The sequence below is a fragment of the Hyperolius riggenbachi genome, chromosome 2 (genome assembly GCF_040937935.1).
Source record: "Hyperolius riggenbachi isolate aHypRig1 chromosome 2, aHypRig1.pri, whole genome shotgun sequence".
Lineage (NCBI taxonomy): Eukaryota > Metazoa > Chordata > Amphibia > Anura > Hyperoliidae > Hyperolius > Hyperolius riggenbachi.
In genome coordinates, this window is record NC_090647.1 from 86,758,965 (window position 1) to 86,769,228 (window position 10,264).

The following is a 10,264-nucleotide window of genomic DNA, read 5'->3' on the forward strand; positions in this document are numbered from 1 at the left end:
ATTTTTTCCCTTTTTCCATGGAGTAAAATAAAGTATCATATTTAATAAAAAAAAATGCAGTCTTCTGTGTCACCATTGAAATACATAATGTGCATTTTACATGTTTTTGAGAAATATACAGCAAGTTTTACATTTTAAAAACGCAAATTGTGAAACGTGTTTTTTATTTTAGCAAGAAGGAGGAAGTTCTGCACAAAATCCTAGGTTAGATAAAGTCCCAACTTTATTGATACAGATAAAAGCTGTACAGCCTGGCAGTTGACATGTTTCGGACACGCAGGTCCTTAATCATTTTATTTTATGTGTCCCATAGACACTAGCGCTTCTGCCTACAGTACTAGCCGCAGAGAACTAAAGGGATACTTAAGCCTGGAATAAAAAAAAAAAAAAAAAAAAAAATCAGTTTTACTCACCTGGGTCTTCTACCGGCCCCCTGCAGCCGTCCCGTGCCCTCGCAGTCACTCACGGATCCTCCATTCCCCCACCACCAGCTAGTTTTGTTTCACTGACAGGCCTGGCCACACATAGCCTTCTTCGCATACTCGTCCGCAACAGTGTTCTGCGCAGGACGCTATTGCGAACGGGAAAGCAAAGAAGGAGACGCGTGGCTAGGCCTGCGTAGCGAGCCTGTCGGTCGAAAACTAAACTAGCTGGCAGCATGGGACAGGAGGATCTGAAAGTGACAGCACGGGGCTGGTAGAAGCTCCAGGTGAGTAAAACTGATTTTTTTTTTATTCCAGGCTTAAAGAGACTCACATATGAGTCTTCTTGCTTTTTTTTTTTTTTTTTTTTTTTTTTTTTTTTTTTTTTTTAACTTACCCGAGGCTTCCTCCAGTCCCATAAGCATGGATATGTCCCTTGCCGCCCCCCTGCGATTACCCGTTCAGCAGCAGTCAACTCCCGGTACGCGGCTCAGTCGGATGTCAGCCGGGGCCTACTGCGCTTGCACAGTAGGTCTGCCGCTGACGTCACTGAGCCGTTTACCGGGGCTCACCATGACTGAACGGCAGGGCCGGGCCGAGGCATAGGCTGGAGAGGCTCCAGCCTCAGGGCGCAGTGTAGGAGGGGGCGCAAAATTCATTCAGCTGTCATTCCTAATTGTGTTTGAAGCAGAAATAAAAAGGAAAAGGGGATACATGGCAGTGACTGCAAGCCAGATAACTAGATATTAAGGTGTTGGGGAGGTTGTGGGCCCTGGGGCGCCTCTTAGTCTAGTAGCAATCAGTGTGTGATGGGTGGGGTGGCAGGGATGGAAGGGCGCACTTTGGTGTCTCAGCCTTGGGTGCTGGAGGACCTTGTCCCGGCTCTGCTGAACGGGACATCGCAGGAGGACGGCGAGGGACACATCCATGCTTATGGGACTGGAGGAAGCCCCGGGTAAGTAAATCACGCTGTACAGAAGATGTTGGTGCTATATAAATACTAAATAATACTGCTCAGTTCCCACGAGCCGGACCACATGCGGCCAGCAAAAATAGTCAGTTTAGTGTCCGCTTTGGCTGTAGCCCAGGGAAGATGCATTGCACCCGTTAGCTATGTGGTGGGAACGCATCCGCCTGCCCGGGATTATCACATACTGCAACGGATCTCACGGATCTATTGCAGAGTGACAAGTGGGAACAGCTCCTATTTATAAAATAGTTCAGTGTCAGTTTAGCAATGAGCGAAGAACAGACAAAAAAAAATTATGGAACTATAAACCACAGCAAGACCAGTCATGCTACATCCAATAGGTCCTTTTAACAGCTGGCTCCAATAGCAACACATTTGATAAGCCTGATCTACAAGTACTGACTGACGTGAGCATCCCACGTGTCAGAGCTGGAACAATGTCATGGAAAGAACAAGGTAATGACTCCCTGAGCTCTCGTACTCAGAGTGCAACACTGTGACCACCGGCCCAGCAGCTCGCTACAAATAAAGAGCAGCGTGATGGCTACAACCGGTGGGCGGGGCTTACATTCCTCTCCACGTTATTGCATCATGCTATATTGTGCGGGAAAAAAGAGCGGTTTTAGCGCTAAAATCAGCTAATACTAATATCAGAAAGCCGGTGATGCCTTCCCGAAGCCGAAATGATCGATACCATATAAACTAACATTGACACGTTGACCTGGGGCCAATGTCACGCTGTTTCCAAGGCAACTGTAACTATGTACAACCATCAGTACCTATTCAGGCTAAAGAATTATGAAATAAATCCAGCTATCGCCTCTTCGTGTGAACAGCTAAGGAAACAGATGGCAGGCTTGGGAGTCACGGGAAAAATGGAGGCGGAAGAGAGATGAGCCGCCACCATGTGCTTCACTTCCAGCCGGCTACAGACGCCGCACGCTGCTGCCAGACGGGCTGGGGTATAACTAGAGAACAGTCTCTGCTGGTGAACCTATTACTCGTGCCCACTATGCTTGCAATAGAAAGCAGCTTCACTTATATATTCCCCACAGCCGTCCATAGTCCTACTTATTATATCCTCCCATGTGTGTCTCTGAGGTGGGAACCGATTGCCATAGTAGGGAACCCATTCCACACAGGGCGAGAGGCGTCCATTGACAGACAGGCACCTGCCATCACTCAGCGCTGATAGATGAGTCTGGTGACAGATGGAACGTCATTCATACACCTCACAGCCCTATTCTACACCACAGAACGCTGCCACGCACGGCAGTCCGTTACATTGTATGAGGAAACTGCCACAGAACGTAACGTTCTGTGGCAGTTTGTAACATTGTATGAGGCGAGGACGTGGCGGGAATACTCACAGCTCTCGGACGTCTTCCTGCGCGGATGCTCCGGTCTGTAGTAATGATGAGAGGTGAGAGCCGCGTGTTTAGAGGCCACTCCTTGTTGTCAGTATTACATCAGCCAGTCAATGCCGCCACCGCCCACTCCTTCTTCTTCTTTTAGTGCGCTAAGCTTGTTGGAACTGACAACAGAACCCTGTCAGCCTATTGGAGAACACTGTAATAAGTGGGCGGTGTTCTTTCTTCAGTGACCCCCTTTGTGTGTTGTCACTTGTCAGTGGCCGCTCCAGCACCAGGTATATACTGTATGTGACGTGCACATCCGGGTCCTCAGGATAGAATGACTCACATAGACGGATATAGCTGGAATGTAGCAGCCCAATTCTCTCCTCACCGGTGATACTTCTTGTCATTGATGGGGTATGGTTAGGGTCGAAGCAGTTCATTTCGCTGGGCGCCGTCATGACAGCAATGTTATGCTGCGAGCCTTCGATACATAGTTACAGAATACAACAAATAAGAAGCTAGTTTTATGGAAGAGGCAATCTGTACATGGGATGGGAGGTCTTTGTTCTTCACCTTTAAAAAACCGATAGCTGCTTTAATTAAAATTATGAAGTGGTGATCAGAATTTTTAAGGCTGGTTCAGACGGACGCTTGCGGAGCGTTTACCGCAAGCGTTCGGAATGTCGCGTTAAACGCTCTCATTCAAGTGAATGGGAGCGTTTACACTGAGCTTTTACACGAGCGCGGCGTTCGGGTCTCGATTTCCGCTTGCGTTCGTGGCCGCCCTGGAAGCTACATGTAGCTTCCAGGGGCAGCCAACCACGACGGCTAGTGTCCCCCTAGGGGAATAAAACGCCGACCGCATCCAGACGCGACGCGAAGGCTACTGAAAGCCTGGCCGCGCAGCAGCCGCCGCAAGTCATCAAACACGACGCCGGGCAGACGTCCGTCTAAACCGGCTCTAACAGTGACAAGACAAATAACATTTTTATTGTGCTTTTCTCCTGGTGGTCCCAAAGCGCTTGAGCTGCAGCCACTGTGGCACGCTCTATAGGCAATAGCAGTGTTAGGGCCCGTTCACACTTAAAAAGTGCAAGGCGCTAGCGTTTTTCGTGGGTTATTAAAATCACTGTACACTTCCGCGATGGGTGCGGTACAATCACTGTACACTTCATCAATTCAGAGCGATTGCAATTATCGCTTTATTGACGACCACGTCATGGTCGTAAATTGGCGTGAACACGGAGGAAAGCCTAACGCCAATTGGCATGAAGTACTGGGGTGGGGCTTTGCGTGCACATCTTCCTTTGAATGATCTCCCAGCAGCGATCGCAGCTAGGAGACTGTTGGCGAAACCGCCATCTATTTATACTGTACAGCGCTGTGTTCTACGGCAGCGCTGTACTAGTGACAGCCATGTCACTCAACTGTCCCCTGGGTAGGCATAAGAGCGATCGGCTCTCATAGGCTGATGCCTATGACAGCCGATCACTGTCATTGGCTGGCGGGGGGAGGGGGAAATAAATAGGTAAATGTATTAATAAAAATGACTTAAACAAATATATATTAAAAAAACAAACATTGTGGTAGCGATCAGAGCCCATCAACAGAAAGCTCTGTTGGTAGGCAGAAAAGGGGGGGGGGGGGAATCACTTGTGTGCTGATTTGTACGGCTTTGCAGCGAGCACTTAAGCTGCAGAGCGCTACTTTGTAAAAAAAATAGCCTGGACACTGGGGGGGTAAAGCCTGCGGTCCTTAAGTGGTTAAGCACTATACCACGATCGCTCCACAATCGTGGCAAAAATGCTGCAGGTAATGCGATTGGCGCCAATCGCGGCAGTGAGATAACTGCTATATGTTTGAATAGCACTAGCGTTTTAAAAAGCATTAGCGCTTTGGTGATTAGCGGGAATTGCCCACTAATCGCCCTAGTGTGAATGGCCCCTTAGGCCTGGAATCCACTAGGAGGGCTTTTCTGAGTGCTTTGTGATTTGAAAAGCTCTTGCTAATGTAATGCTATGGGGGGTGATCCCACTTGAGAGTTGTGATTGTATAAAAAAATCCCCCATAGCATTGCAGTAGCAAGAGCTTTTTCAAATCACTAGCGCTTAGAAAAGGCTGCTAGTGGGTTTGAGCCCTTAGGTAATCTAGCCCAGAACTCCTTACTGAATAGGTGCTGGCTTCCTGAACAGGAAGACTTCATCACTTAGCAGCCAGCTGCAATTATTTATAGCTGCTACTATCATAAAATGCAACCTAACCAATTTTGAAAGCTATTACTGTGCAGTGCTATCAACCAAACCTAACCCTCTTCTTACAGAACCCTCCCTCTACTGATGCCTAACCACCCCCTGCTGATGCCTAACCTTAACTACCTAACGACCGCGTCACGCCAATGGGCGTGAACGTGGCAGCAGCCCCAGGACCGCCTAATGTCAATTGGCGTCAGGTCCTGGAGCTGTAGTTTCCCAGGGAACGGCCACACGCATGCGCGATTGTTCCCTGCCCGTTCACGCAGCGGAGCTCCGTGATTAGCCTGCTAGCCGCCGATCGCGGCTAACAGGCTGTTTGTAAATGAAAGGGGAAAGAAATCCCTTTTGTTTACATCCGTGCAGAGCTGCGGTCTCCAGCAGCGCTGTATGAGATCAGCGATCCCTGGCCTCTGATTGGCCGGGGATCACCGTCCTCTCATAGGCTGATGCCTATGAGAGGCAGAGAGCAGGACGGATCGCCGTCCTGTTCATTGCTGCAGGCAGTGGGAAGGGGAGCTGGGAAAAAAGGGCGCATGCCGCTAGGGGACAAAAAGGGCGCCGCCATTCACTCCCATAATAAATAGAGTTTAATGGGCGCCGAGTAGGAAAAAAGGGCGCCGGAGCTAAATAAAGTTTATAAACGGCGCCAGGAGCTAAATAAAGTTTACAAACGGCGCCCGGCGATGTTTAATGATTTATAACTGAACTTGTGGTGATTTACGTTTATAAAATGCACCCGTGCCGAATAACGTTTATGAAAATACTAAACATATTTATCTTATTTAAATAATTAAAACATTATTTAAAGTTTTATCCCTTACTGTTTGTAAAACATTATTATTCACAAAATAAAGCGATCAGTACGTAACATAAATTGCAAAATATTTTTTGAATCCACAATTAGTAAAACATTATTATCCACATAATAAAGGGGGGTCTTAGGTTTAGGCACCAACAGGGGGGTCTTAGGTTTAGGCACCAATAGGGGGGTCTAGGGGTTAGGGGTAGGTACAGGGAGGGGTACTTAGGCAACAACAGGGGGGGTCTTAGGTTTAGGCACCAACAGGGGGGTCTTAGGTTTAGGCACCAACAGGGGGGTCTTAGGTTTAGGCATTAACAGGGGGGTCTTAGGTTTAGGCACCAACAGGGGGGTCTTAGGTTTAGGCACCAAGAGGGGGGTCTAGGGGTTAGGGGTAGGTACAGGGAGGGTTACTTAGGCACCAACAGGGGGGTCTTAGGTTTAGGCACCAACAGGGGGGTCTTAGGTTTAGGCACCAAGAGGGGGGTCTAGGGGTTAGGGGTAGGTACAGGGAGGGTTACTTAGGCACCAACAGGGGCGGGTCTTAGGTTTAGGCACCAACAGGGGGGTCTTAGGTTTAGGCACCAACAGGGGGGTCTAGGGGTTAGGGGTAGGTACAGGGAGGGTTACTTAGGCACCAACAGGGGGGTCTTAGGTTTAGGCACCAACAGGGGGGTCTTAGGTTTAGGCACCAAGAGGGGGGTCTAGGGGTTAGGGGTAGGTACAGGGAGGGTTACTTAGGCACCAACAGGGGGGGGTCTTAGGTTTAGGCACCAACAGGGGGGTCTTAGGTTTAGGCACCAACAGGGGGGTCTTAGGTTTAGGCACCAACAGGGGGGTCTTAGGTTTAGGCACCAATAGGGGGGTCTTAGGTTTAGGCACCAACAGGGGAGTCTAGGGGTTAGGGATAGGTACAGGTAGGGTTCTATGTAAGAGTAGGCTTAGGTATAGTTTTAGTATAATTTTAGTAATAATTACTAATGTATTACAACACTTATTACGAACGTAGTTATATTTATATCATCTTTATAAACAATATTTTCAGATTTTATTATAAGAACAAACCATAAATGACGGTTATTCACAATAATATACAATTATAACAATTAAACATATATTATTGGTTTTTTTATAAACGTAATTATAAGTTTAACTTTTGAAACAGGGAAGATTAACGTTTTCACAATTTCCGATTTAATAAACATTATTTAATGATTTATAATTTTGTTAAACATTATTTGTAAACGAAATATAGCACACTATATTTATAAACCCTATTAATGATTAATTATTATTTAGAGTTTACACCCCGCGCCCTTTTTGTCCAGGCGCCCTTTTTGTACGTACGCGTGGGAAGGGAGGGAGGGGGATGGCGATGAACAGAGCCTCTATGAGGCAAAAAAAAAACAAAAAACAGTGGAGCAGGGATCGGACACCTCCAGCGGCATGTCTCCTTAGGGACAAAAATAGAAGGTGAGTCCGATTGCTGGGCTCCTTAGCCGGGCTCTGCAGGAGGCTGAAAAGCCTGCACTGCCCGGCACTGCAAAAAAACGGCAGGTTGTTAGGGGGGTTTAGCACTGTAGTCCTCAAGTGGTTAAAACACCCCTACCAACATCTAACCTTAAAACTCCCCCACTGATGCCTGACCTTACTGTCCGATTTGTACAATAAAAAACATACCAATTGAGTCACTGATGATCTGGATCCCTCTTTGCTCTCCGCCGTGATCCTGGCCAGTTTTAGGCAGTGTTTACAAACAAAAAACATGGCTGCTAACCAGGAAGTGGTGTGTGTGTGTGTGTGTGTGTGTGTGTGTGTGTGTGTGTGTGTGTGTGTGTGTGTGTGTGTGTATATGTATACCGGTACATATATCATTTTACAGTATACTACAAGTTTTTAATACATAGGGAATTTATTGCACTCCAGTCAGGGATTCTCACAGTTCCTCAGCATGGGCAGTTCCCTCCCCCCTCAGACAAGCTGAAATTGAGAGCAGAGACCTGTCTGTGAGAGATAAACAAAGCACACACACAGAGCCTGCAGGGGGCATGGAGGGCGCATGCATAACTTCTCCCTATCACAGCAGAGGCAGTGCATTCCTTTCTGGGTCGACAAAGCTTGACAAAGAAAAGAAGATTAGATATTACAGAGACAGTGCAACTAGAAAAGGCTGCAGTAATCCAGACCACATTAGAACAGGTATGGGTTGAACTTATAGGATAGAAGAAATAAGGCTGAACATTTTGTTACAGAGTCTCTTTAAAACACCACCCACCAAAACCTAACCGTATAACTCCCCTATCCAACACCTAACCTTAGCCATACCACAAATTCAGCGATAACATTTTGGTTGGGCACCTGGTTGCATAATAAAATTCCTCCAGCCCCCTTCTGTGGTGAACTACGCATGTGCCCCATCACGCTCCATTGCGTTCTGCCGTGTGCACAGAATGCTCCCGGAGATGGGGGGGAAGTGTGCAGCTGGACTGTACATGCTCGGACTGGCCCAGACTTAAGGACATTACAGGCCGAATTGCGGAGGATACAGGCAGCCCTGGAGGACGGCGAGGGAGTGATCAGCCTGAAGGGGCTGGAGGAAGCCCCAGGTATGTATAATTCTTTTATATCCCCCCATCTCAGGTACATTTTAAACTAGTTTTTATACTAAGGGTTTACTCACATTATGGAAAAATGGTGACCATGTATGTATTGTACAGCAACATAGCACCTTCTATGTTTCCGTCCACTGTGTCGCTGACCCTATTCATTACACTGAGCTGTAGCGGCGTCTTACCCACCAGGCAGCTATAAATTCTTGCCTAGAGCTGCAGGAGGAGCCAGGAGCGCTGCTAAGTAGTGAGAGAAGAAATGCCTTTCGGCTCACTCAGGTATCAGTTTACACTACAGCAGCAGCTAACAGCAGCGCCTAACTCCACTCATAACTGATTCACTGACTGATTCATTCAGTTCCTTCAGCTCAATGATTCAAATAACCACAGTAATGAGTCAGTGAGAGAAGGCTCCGAGTACAGCATCAGCTCCTGAGTCCTGACTCTTCACTTTTAACTGATTCACTGATACATTCAGTTTCTCTCTATGCTACTGGTAACTGTGTGGATGTAGAGACTGAGGCTGCATTTTATTCAGTGAGTCTATGTTTCCCCCCAGGACAAAAGGTCCCAGTCTCCCCTGGTAGCAGCATAGTGTATGTGTGTGTGTGTGTGTGTGTGTGTGTGTACTGTGTGTGAGTGCATACTGCTGCAATAAGTATATTTTATGGTGAAACGCTCTGCTGCATTACAACTATTTTCTGGTGAACCCATGCCGCAATAAGTGTATTTTCTGATTTTCTGGTGAAACGCTGCTGTATTATGATTTTTTCGGGGGTCTTGGGGTGGGGTTCACCATGGGGGTGGAGGGCAATCACGGGGGGCGCCACAGGATTTCTCGCCTGGAGTGACAAAATGGCTAGAGACGCCCCTGCTGAGCTGCTATCCAATACGTTGGCTTAGTTGGGTGTGTTTAGCTAAATGATGAGGAGGGAGAGGAGCAAAGAGCAGAGGACAAGTTTAGGAGAAGCTGTCTGCAAATAGATGCCTCAGAATATCCCACAGCCATTTATACAGTGTTCTGGCACCAACATGTGGGTGTTGTAAAAGATGGCAGGCACTGGCAGCACTACCAAATACACACCATTCATTTATATAACCGCAGGAAATAAACCACTGATTATATGTTCTGTGCTGAGGTTAAACAAGCTGCTACTGCTTTTTTTCTATTTATACATACTATACAAGGATCAGAGAAAGTCTGCAGATTGACTTTTTTTCTCAGTGTTGTAAATCATCCCCATGGAGGAGATATAGCAGTTTACAAAAGATACACAGTAAGGGCTTGTTCACACTAAGAGTGATTTCGCTCTTTTTTTAGCGCTGGCGATTTTAAAAATTGCCTTAAAAGCACTTGTGCTATGTTAGCTTAAGTGAGTGTTCTCAAATAAGCAAAAGAGCTTTCTATCCAATCGCAAACGCGGTTCCTGCACCATTTTCTGAAGGTTTCCGATTCAATAGAAAGTATAGGGAAATCGCTAATCCCTTTAATTGCGATTTCCCAAGCGCTTTAATGAATAAATACATTGTATTTATTCATTTTCAGGTCAAAAAGTTCACAAGTGAAAAAACCATTGCTTTACAAAAGCGCTTAGAAAAGCGCTTTTCTAACCAAAAATTGCTCAGAAAGCGCTTGAAATAACCCCCGATAGCACTGACGATTTGTAATGTGAACACGAGAATAACAGAGGCACCAATCAAGAATAAAAGCGATTAAAAGCAGTCTAAAAGGAAGGAAGTGGGTGGACTCACCTCCCTCAGGTATATAAATGACCAGGCAAAATGAGCCGCCTCTGGCTTTTTGATTGATCATACTGGTGTTCTCCATGCTTGATTGCCTGGTGAAGCGGGATG

General features: G+C 46.8%; 1 protein-coding gene across 1 annotated transcript in view; it reads right to left on the bottom strand.

Annotated features, from left to right (window-relative positions):
- The window catches only part of SLC7A1 (solute carrier family 7 member 1), a 79,689-nt gene extending 76,671 nt beyond the window's left edge, over window positions 1-3,018 (bottom strand). Inside the window, exon 1 of the mRNA XM_068267025.1 lies at window positions 2,763-3,018. The gene's annotated coding sequence lies outside the window, so the exon portion shown is untranslated. The remainder of the gene's footprint in view (window positions 1-2,762) is intronic.
- Window positions 3,019-10,264: the final 7,246 nt, after the last annotated feature.